The sequence below is a fragment of the Urocitellus parryii genome, chromosome 1 (assembly GCF_045843805.1).
Source record: "Urocitellus parryii isolate mUroPar1 chromosome 1, mUroPar1.hap1, whole genome shotgun sequence".
In the NCBI taxonomy this organism is placed as follows: Eukaryota; Metazoa; Chordata; class Mammalia; order Rodentia; family Sciuridae; genus Urocitellus; species Urocitellus parryii.
Window position 1 is genome coordinate 168,496,173 of NC_135531.1, and position 10,920 is coordinate 168,507,092.

A 10,920-nucleotide genomic window follows, 5' to 3' on the forward strand; every position below is an offset into this window, starting at 1 on the left:
CGAGGACTATGTTGAACAGAAGTGGTGAGAGAGGGCATCCCTGTCTTGTACCAGATCTTAGAGGGAATGCCTTCAATTTTTCTCCATTCAGAATGATGCTGGCCTGTGGCTTATCATAGATTGCTTTTACAATGTTGAGGTATGATCCTGTTATCCCTAATTTTTCTAGCGTTTTGAACATAAAGGGATGCTGTACTTTGTCGAATGCTTTTTCTGCATCTATTGAGATGATCATATGGTTCTTATTTTTAAGTCTATTGATGTGGTGAATAACATTTATTGATTTCCGTATATTAAACCAGCCTTGCATCCCAGGGATGAATCCTACTTGATCATGATGTATAATTTTTTTGATATGTATTTGAATCCGATTCGCCAGAATTTTATTGAGGATTTTTGCATCAAGGTTCATTAGAGATATTGGTCTGTAGTTTTCCTTCTTTGATGTGTCTTTGTCTGGTTTCGGAATCAGGGTGATGTTGGCCTCGTAGAATGAATTTGGAAGTTCTCCCTCTTTTTCTATTTCCTGAAATAGCTTGAAAAGTATTGGTGTTAGTTCCTCTTTAAAGGTTTTGTAAAACTCTGCTGTATACCCATCCGGTCCTGGGCTTTTCTTAGTTGGTAGTCTTTTGATGGTTTCTTCTATTTCCTCTATTGTTATTGGTCTGTTTAGGTTGTCTATATCCTCCTGGCTCAATCTGGGCAGATCATAGGACTCAAGGAATTTATCTATGCCTTCAGTATCTTCTATTTTATTGGAGTATAAGGATTCAAAGTAATTTCTGATTATCTTCTGTATTTCTGAAGTGTCTGTTGTGATATTGCCTTTTTCATCCCGTATGCTAGTAATTTGGGTTCTCTCTCTTCTTCTCTTCATTAGCATGGCTAAGGGTCTGTCAATTTTATTTATTTTTTCAAAGAACCAGCTTTTAGTTTTGTCAATTTTTTCAATTGTTTCTTTTGTTTCAATTTCATTAATTTCAGCTCTGATTTTAATTATTTCTTGCCTTCTACTTCTTTTGCTGTTGTTTTGCTCTTCTTTTTCTAGGATTTTGAGATGAAGTATGAGATCATTTATTTGTTGGTTTTTTCTTTTTTTGAGGAATGAACTCCAAGCAATGAATTTTCCTCTTAGAACTGCTTTCAATGTGTCCCATAGATTCCGATATGTTGTGTCTGTGTTTTCATTTAACTCTAGGAATTTTTTAATTTCCTCCTTGATGTCTTCTAAAACCCATTGATCACTCAGCAACCTATTGTTCATTCTCCAGGTGATGCTTGATTTTTCCTTTCTTCTTTTATCATTGATTTTCAGTTTCATTCCATTATGATCAGATAAGATGCATGGTATTATCTCTACCCCTTTGTATTGTCTAATAGTTGCCCTGTGACATAGTATATGGTCTATTTTTGAGAAGGTTCCATGTGCTGCTGAGAAAAAAGTGTAGCTACTTGATGTTGGGTGGTATAGTCTATATATGTCAATTAAGTCTAGGTTGTTAATTGTGTTATTGAGTTCTATAGTTTCCTTATTTAACTTTTGTTTGGAAGATCTGTCCAGTGGTGAGAGAGGTGTGTTGAAGTCTCCCATGATTATTGTATGTTGGTCTATTAGACTCTTGAACTTGAGAAGAGTTTGCTTGATGAACACCGCTGCACCATTATTTGGGGCATATATATTTATGATTGTTATGTCTTGTTCGTGTATGGTTCCCTTGAGCAGTATGAAGTGTCCTTCTATATCCCTTTTGATTAGCTTTGGCTTGAAATCTATTTTATTAGATATGAGTATGGACACTCCTGCTTGTTTCCGCGGTCCATATGAGTGATATGATTTTTCCCAACCTTTCACCTTCAGTCTATGTATATCTTTTCCTATCAAATGCGTCTCCTGTAGACAGCATATTGTTGGGTCTTGTTTTTTGATCCATTCTACTAGCCTGTGTCTCTTAATTGGTGAGTTTAAGCCATTAACATTTAGGGTTATTATTGAGATATGGTTTGTTCTTCTATCCATATTTGTTTATTGATGTTACTAAACCTGATTTGTTATCCTCTTTGACTACTTTCCCCCCTTTACTGTCCTACCTCCCATTGTTGGTTTTCAAAGTTATTTTCCATTTCCTCTTCCTGTAATGTTTTGCCAAGGATTTTTTGAAGAGATGGTTTTCTAGCTGCGAATTCTTTTAACTTTTGTTTATCGTGGAAGGTTTTAATTTCATCTTCTAATCTGAAGCTTAATTTCGCCGGATACACGATTCTTGGTTGGAACCCATTTTCTTTCAGTGTTTGAAATATGTTATTCCAGGATCTTCTAGCTTTCAGAGTCTGTGTTGAGAGATCAGCTGTTATCCTGATTGGTTTACCCCTAAATGTAATCTGCTTTCTTTCTCTTGCAGCTTTTAAAATTCTCTCCTTATTCTGTATGTTGGACATTTTCATTATAATGTGTCTAGGTGTGGATCTCTTAAGATTTTGCACATTCGGCGTCCTGTAGGCTTCTAGGATTTGGGATTCTGTCTCATTCTTCAAGTCTGGGAAGTTTTCTCGTATTATTTCACTGAAAAGACTTTTTATTCCTTTGGTTTGGAGCTCTGTGCCTTCCTGTATCCCAATGACTCTTAAATTTGGTCTTTTGATATTATCCCATAATTCTTGGATGTTCTGCTCATGGTTTCTTAGCAGACTTGCTGAGCTGTCTATGTTCTTTTCCAGTTGAAATACTTTGTCTTCATTGTCTGATGTTCTCTCTTCTAAGTGATCTACTCTGCTGGTAGTATTCTCAATTGAGTTTTTAAGTTGGTTTATAGCTTCCTGCATTTCTAGAATTTCTATTTGTTTGTTTTTTATTACCTCTATCTCCCTGTGAAATTGATCTTTTACTTCCTGGATTTGTTTGTCAATGTGATCTTTCATTGTCTGATTTTGCTGTCTCATGTCTTCCTTGAGACTCCAGATCATCTGAAGCATATAAATCCTGATGTCTTTATCTGACATTCCATCTGTTGCAGCTATTACCTCTTCTAAAGTTGAGTTGACCTGCATTGCTTGTGGTCCTTTCTTTCCTTGTCTTTTCATACTGCTGACGTTTCTTTCTGCTTGGTGCCACTGTTGTGTTTTTGAAATTTACCCCCTATTTATTTATGTTGCTCTTGTATAGTTGGGAAGTCTCCCTTGCAGGGCGGGTATTGGCTGTGCTCCTCCTCTAATTATGGTGGTCTGTCTACCCCGCTGATCGGTCGCAGGTCTGCCCCCGCTGCGGGCACGGGTGGTGGCTTTGCTCTGCCCCCACTCCAATTGTGGTAACTTAACTACCACGCCCTGGGATGGTTGGTCCTGATCTGGATGTGGGTGGCGGCTCAGCTGGGCCCCCCGCTCCAATTGGTGTGACGAGTCTACCACGCTGGCAGACCTCTAGGCCAGTGGGTCGCAGTTCTGCACAGCCCCCACTCCCAATGGGGGTACCTAACTACCTCTCCAACGGGTCGCTGAGCCCCCTCCGGACCCGGGCGGCGACCCTGCTCCACCCCCACTCCAACCAGTGTGACGCGACTGCCTCGGTGTTACGTGTCCACCCCGCTGGCAAGCTACCTGGCCTGTCTTGCCAGTTGGCGGCAGGTCTGCCTGCCCTGCTTGCTCGGATGGCAGCTCCGCACAGCCCCTACTCCAAATGAGGTTACTTGGCTGCTGCGCTGCGGAATCGCTGGTCCTATTCTATGCGTGGGCGGCTGCTCTCTTCAGCCCCAGCTGCGTTTGGGGTGTCATGGCACCACGCCGGCGGGTCACTTGGACTGCTCTGGGCGCAGGAGGAAGATCCACTCTGTCCCTACAACACCCCGCTGGACCCTGATTGAGAAGCAGTCACCGCAGGTTCCCTAGCCTTGGGCCAAAGCAGCTTAGGTAGCCGGAACCCCGCCTCTCCGATCTGATACACTCTCCGCTGGGAGCTGGCTCCAGGGAGCGACCCCACGGGTTTCCTAGCCCCAGGCCAAAACTGTTCCGGGAGTCAGAACCCAGTCGCCCCAAGCTCAGCGCACGCTCCACTTGGAGCTGGCCTCCGCCGGCAGTCTCCGCAGTTTCCTCAGACCTGGGCCAGGTTAGCCCCGGGGACCAGAATCCAGCTGCTCAGTGCCCGGCGCACACCTTGCCAGGCACGAGCCTCTAGGAGTATTCTCCACAAGAACCCCCGCCCCGAGCCTGAGCAGAAAATCTGTCTGCTAGAAGCAGGCAAATACCAGCCTGATATCACCTGTTCGTAGTTGAATGGGCTGAGATCAGTAGAACACGGGGATGATTACATCATCTCTCCGAAATGGCGGCTGCTGTTCTCCACTGTGGTCCGACCGGTGTCTGGAGCCAAACTGGGCCGCTTCTCTCCTCTGTTTCAAAGCCGGAACTCAGCGCTAAGGGCTCCGATGTACCACAGGCGGGAGCCCCCCCGGATCCGTATCGCTGTTCCCCGCTCCGGCACCCTGCCGCTCCCCGGCGCGCGCCACAGACTCCAGCCGCGGGGCGATCGCCTGTCAGGCTATGCGACCCTCCATGCGGGGAAATGGAGCTCTCAGAGCCGAACTTCGCACGATGGAAATCTGTCCACTAGATTCTGGAGCACCTCAATTTCACTTGAACTTCCCAAAGATATCCTTCAGCCGTTTTGCATCGTCTTTCTCCCACTTAGTGACGCGGCGCCCTGGGGTGATGCAGTCCCTTCGCCGCCATGTTAGATCTCCGAAAAGCAATGTTATTTTACATATATTGCCTTAAATAAATAACAACCAATTTCATCTGTGACTTTCTCTCACTTTTTGAATCATCTTATTTTTTGCAGAGAATGGATAAAAACACTCTACCACTGAGCTATGCCTGAGTTATTTTACCTGTTTCTTTAACGTTTTTGTGTGGCTTTCAGAAAATTTAAGAATACATGACACAAATTTCTTTTCGATTAAACAGGGCCTTGCTTTCCATAGCTCAGGTCATCTACTCAAAGGAACACAGGTGAGGAAGGTTATGCAATTTGAAACATTAATAAAATTCTCAAGTTGCTCCCAATCGTGGACAGCACGGTTTCTAGATATCGCTGACCTTCCTAAGTCCTCCTCTTTAGATGTTGCCTTCTACACCAGGCTAAATACAAACGTTTCCTGCCAACCCAGGTCAGGTCCCAACACAGCAAGAAAGCCCAGCCTAAAAGCCTCGACCCGTCACTCTGGCCTGTTTCAGACACTGATTGGCTAGGGTAGCTGTCACTCAAGACTGGGTCGGTGCCTGGAGGCGGAAATCAGGGACGCTGGGGAGGAACTGTCCAATCAGGTGCGTAGGCGGAGGGGAAGGGCGGGCTCTCACAATCTCGCATCTTTTCTTTCTCCCTTGCTGAGCTCGTCCTCCACTGCTCCGGAGTCTTCTTACGGGATCCCCAGGTGACCCTGCATAACCAGAGTCCCCACCAGCTCGGGTACCTGGAGATCCTCAGGAGGTCGGCGAGTCATGTCTAGCGTGCGGCCAGGACTGGCGGGACCCTGTCATCACCTGCCTTGGGGACCTCAGTGCATTTGAGCTGCGGCGCTTGGGGCGAGTCCCCACCGGCGGGTGGCCCTGGGCCCTGCCCCCTGGTCCCGCCGCGGGGGTGGTAGATGCCGGGTCTCCGAGGTCAGCTGCACAGTGTATTACCGAGTCCCCTCTGGCGGGTGGCCCTTAACTTTGGCCCTTGGTCCCTCCCGCTGGGTGCGTTGGGAGGCAGGTTCCCCAGGTCAGCTGCAGAGCATGGCCGAGTCCTCTCTGGCTGGTCGCCCTGGGCCCCTGTCCCATGGGTGAGCTGGGCAGCAGGTCCCTGCCCTCTTTTCTCCTCCCTGTTGGCGACCTCCCTGGTTCAGATCTGAGCAGCTTATGTGGCCTGATGCTCCCAGAGTGTGTGGTGAGCAGGGGAGGGTCAGGGTTCTGTACCCAGGTGTGTTCTGATTGTAACATTTGGCCTTAGGGGTCCCTGACTGTCCCTCTTTCTCCCCAGGATTAACCTGTGAGTCCTACAGACACTCCTAAATGTGCAGGAACCGGTATCAAATCCATTTTCCATTCTGGGACCTGGCTCCTCCTAAGGCTGGCAGCAGACACCTGAAATTCCTATTCCCTCCCGCATTCCCAAATGCCAAATGCACCCTCCAGATCACACTTTGCCAACCATTTGTTCCACTCTACATTCAAATAGACAGTGTTTTGATTGTGGTAGTTTCACTTATTAATGAATGTCATTTAAAAAAAATTATTTTTTAACATGCACAAACATTTCCCAAGAGTGGAATGCAGAGAGGAATGACCTGGAAGTTGAGTTTAAAAAGTACTTATTCCTCTCTTCATCTTGCCCTGCACCTGTGCAGTGCCTTTGGGCAGAGGAGTTCTTTGGACATTGAACAGGATCCTGTGTCCTCAGTCATTGTTCTATCTTTTCCTGGGGCTGCTGCAAGTTGCCCTAAGCTTCCTTGTGCCCTGCAGGGTGCAGGCAATTTCAAGCTCTGCATCAGCTCCTCCTAGAGGACAGCCTGAGGTGTTTAGTGAGAGGAGCAGCTGGAGACACCCAGGTCAGGCAATGAGATGCTGGTGTTGAGGGAACATGACACTCCTGGTTCCTGCCCCCTGGATGCCCTCAGAGCTTTGAAGGAAGAACAATTTTCTCAAAGAGCAGGGGAAACTGACCCCAGCAAGGTGGAGCAAAGCCCTACAAAGCTCTTCAGCAGCAGGAGGGGGTGGGAGGTTGTGCCTGGTGACAGAAGCCTGACCTGAAGCTGGAGTCTGACAGGTCAGTGTCCAGTGGTGCTACAGCTCCCCTGGTTTGTTGCCTTGGAAAGACTGGCTCAGGTATTTTAGTGTCAGTTTTTCATGAACTGTAAAACGTAGTTTATTAGTAGAGCTGATTAGGAAATATCCCTAAAGGGTAAGATAGAGATACAATTCAGGGGGAAAAAATGAAGGCTAGAAACGGAAAAGAAAGAAATACTTGGCCTTATATTCCCTTAGTTAAAAATACTTATGAATGTTTTTGTTCACAAGAGTGAATTTACCGACTTTCTCAGATGCCTTCTTTTTTTTGGGGGGGGGGCAGGTGTTGCTAATTTAAAATAGAATTCCAGGACTTTGCTTTGGGAATGCTACCTAGGAATAGAAAAAGGGAAAACCTATGTTTCAGTGTGGCTGCAGATATGAATGCCCCAGAAGAAAGTGTGGTAGAGATGTTGGTTTCTTTATTACAAAGATTCAACCTCACTAAGTTGAAGAGGGCCTTGTTAAGTTGCTGAGGGTGGTTTTGAACTTATGTTCCTTCTGTATCATCCTCCGGAGTCACTGGGATTAGAGGCCTGCACAGTACCCTTTTTCTCCTTTCAGATGTGTTCTTTATGGGAAAGTGGGGGTGGGAGAGTGGTTTAAAATAGAATTCCAGGGCTTGGCTTTGGTAATGCTACCTAGGAAAAGAAACAGGGAAGATTTCTTCCAATATGGTTGCAAAAAGTGAGTACATTAACCCAATTCATTGTGGTCGATGAATTGTTTCATTACAAAAATTCACCAAAACATCTGCTTCTGTAGTTTGCAGGGCTTTGGCAGTGGATGGGTCTGTTCTGTACCCTATGAACTGCAGGTGAATGTTTAACACTGATTCTGTTGACAGAACTAGGCAATTCCTAATAGTGGTCACATATGACGAATGATTACCAAATATTATCTGGGATATAGCAATTAAATAACATGTTTATTGTCTGAAAAGGAGTACCTAGGTTTTCCTGTTGAAATATTAAATATAAATGTCTTAAAATTTTTTTCTCCTATAAACACAAACATCTAGTTTGAGTGATTTACTGGGTTCTGTAAACACTGAGTCTCTTTAGATTGAAAACTTAGCTGAGGAACAGAGATCTGTGATCCCAATGAGTGTAACCCAAGGCCAAGGTTGCATCTACTGTGAGAATGGTCTCCAAGCTTGGGGAAGAGTTTAGTTACCAAGTGGTGGTTCCTCCTGGTGTACTGTGGGTGACAGGGTGCTTCCCTGAGCTGGTTTGTGTTTGTAACCCAAGAGGAGGTCACTGAAGGTCCAGTCAGAGCTCTCTGGGCAGCCTCCTCTACGGAGGCCCAGGCTACTCAGACCAAACCTGGAAGGAGCCCTTTAGACTGAGAAGCTACAGAGCTCTGGAAAGCTGGGGTCCTTAGGCAGATGTGGTGGGGGGACTGGATGTGGGGGACTGGACTGGAGGCTAAGGGGATTCCCTTTCTGAAGGTGCATATTGTCCCAGAGTGTGCATTGAAACAAGGGCAGATTTGGGTGAGAAGCAACTTATTCTAAGGAGCACTGCAGGAGGGGGGAGAACCACAGGTGAGCTCTGCAAGCACCCACAGCTCCTGCAGAAAGGGCTGCTTTCCTAGGGAGGGGCAAACAGGTTAGGAAGAAGCTGGAGGGGAGGGCTGTGAGGAGGGGGGCAGGTCAGATCCCAGGTCAGTGAGTGTTTCCCAGAAGTCAGCCTGTTCTCAGGAGGGGTCAGGAAGGAGGCTGTATGTTGTTTCCAGCTGCCAGTGGGTTAGAGTTCAGGGTCCTGGAGGAAGGAGGGAAACTCGAGTCAAGTTGGATTAACAAGTATTTTGTTCTGATCACTGAAGAGAAAACTTCCTCTAATTGGTTATGAGGGAAGAAAGAGGGGAGGGATTTTCAGGATCAGTGTGTTTCTTCTGCCATGGGCTAAAAAGGGAGCATCTTCTGAGTTATAATGGGAAGGGGTGTCTGTGCAGGAACTGCTCTAGCAGAATGCAGAGGAGGGGGATTTCTTCAATTATAGATCTTTCACAGGAGTCCCTTTGGCACTTTCTTTTTCTTACATATCTTTTCATTTTGGCCAATCCTGAGTTGAGTCTTTTAAACTGAACATAAGCAATGTGCTTTGTTAAAATCGAATCATTGAAGTTGAGGAGGGGGTGACGGGAGTCCCCAGTTTGTAGTTCTTTGCTCTCAGCAGTGTGACTGGCCCTCCTGCCCTGTAGCTGGCATCTACAATGGGGCAGTGTTGTGCAGCTGACCCTGAACTAGGGTTTGTGCTGACTGGTGGTGTCAGAATTGAACTTTTGAGTGACCAGTGGTTTTGGAGAATGGATTGGTGTTCAGCAGCCTCACACTTTAGGTGTCAGAAGTGGTTTCAGGAAAAAAGGCCTCATAGGCCAGGACCTTCATGTGCCTGCTGGTGGGTGCTTGGGTGACAGTGAGAACTGAGGTCCTGCAGGAGGGAACATTCCACTCCAGGGAAAGGAGAGCACAGTGACCTTCCAGGACCAAATGTCCCAGCGGCTCAGGTTTCCTTTATTCCCTAGAAGAAGCCACCTGGGTTGCATCTACTGTGACAATGGTCTCCAAGCTTGAGGAAGAGTTTAGTCACCAAGTGGTGGTTCCTGGTGTACTGTGGGTGACAGGGTGCTTCCCTGAGCTGGTTTGTGTTGTTTTCTTTATCAAGTCTTGGTGCCATAAAATTCCAGTTTGTCTCAAGAATGTTTGAGTGCCCCCCAAAGTCCTGGGGCACTCAACCTCTGAGCCACATCTGTGGCACTTTTTTTTAATTTTTTTTTTTTTTAATTTATAGACATGGTCTCACTGAGTTGCTTATGTCTCCCTGTTTCTGAGCCTAGCTTTAAACTCATGATCCTTCAACCTCAGCATCAGGAGCCTGTGGGAAAACAGGCATGTACCGTGTCACCCCACCAAGAATTTCATTTCTTCATTAGTGGAAGATTTTTATATTATCCATTAACATTTATTTGGATGCAGTAATTGGATGTAACAAGCACAGAGAGTTCTTGAAATAATTTTTCAATGCTCAGTTTAGTAAGAATCTATATACCCATATATTCCTGTCCAAATAGGAATGGGTTGGCCCTGGGCAGGCTGCCCTCTCTCCTTGCTCTCTCCAACCTCTGCCTGGAGGTGAGTGCAGTGCCAATTCTGTCATTCTTCTAGTTTAACCAGCTGTGAGGAAACAGAATTTTTCTTAGTTCTGTCTTATTGAGTTTTCAGTACCTTAATGTTACCATTAGTGCTTTATCACTGGAGTTCTGTAATGTGCAATGTGTGGTTTCTCTGCCTCAGTTGGTTAGATTCTTGTGCTGTCTGAGTCTTTGGGTCTCCCAGTTTCTTTCCCTGTTCCTGCTTCAGGAACCTCACTCGTTTCCAGTTTCATTTTTAGGTTTTTGACAATTTCATTCTATTTATATTTTTAAATTTGGTCCCTTTGTGTGCACCCTTTATAATTTTGTACACTTAGGGAAATTCTCAGGTTATTGATTTTGGGTAATCTGCACTGCAGTGTGAAGAGCAGCTCTCTCACTGTTCATCCTTGTGTGTTTACCCTCTTACCTGTCTATCCTTTTTTACTTCCATGTGGCTGTATATTGCTTTTCACTGAATACCATTAGCATGAACATTTTTCTGTGTATTTCCATGTTCTTTGAAATGGTTTTCAGTCATTTTCTCATGGAATTTATTTTTAGGTTATATTTTTTTGTCTTTTAATTTTCCCTTCAAATGAATTCATGTCTCTTTGTAAACACTGCAGACATCTGCCCTGAGGTAAGGTAGCCTTCTTGCCCCCTGTTGCAGTTTGGTGGAAGAGCCCCCTTTTTATAGATGTGTCATTCTTTTTTTCCTTTGAATTTATCTTATTAAGTATATGTATAGAACAGGAAGCATGGTGGATTTTGAGAGATAAATTCTTAGGTGTCCCCTCCTGGACACAGGGGATGAGCCTTTCTGGGGCCGCATTTCAGCACTCAAAGTTAGGGGAATGTGATTACCCCTTTGCAAGTGGGTATTTATTCTGAACTCTGAGTGAGGCAGGCTCTAACCTGAGCTGGTTCAAATGTTTGCTTGTTCTTTCACTGAGTTCTTTTTATTACTGT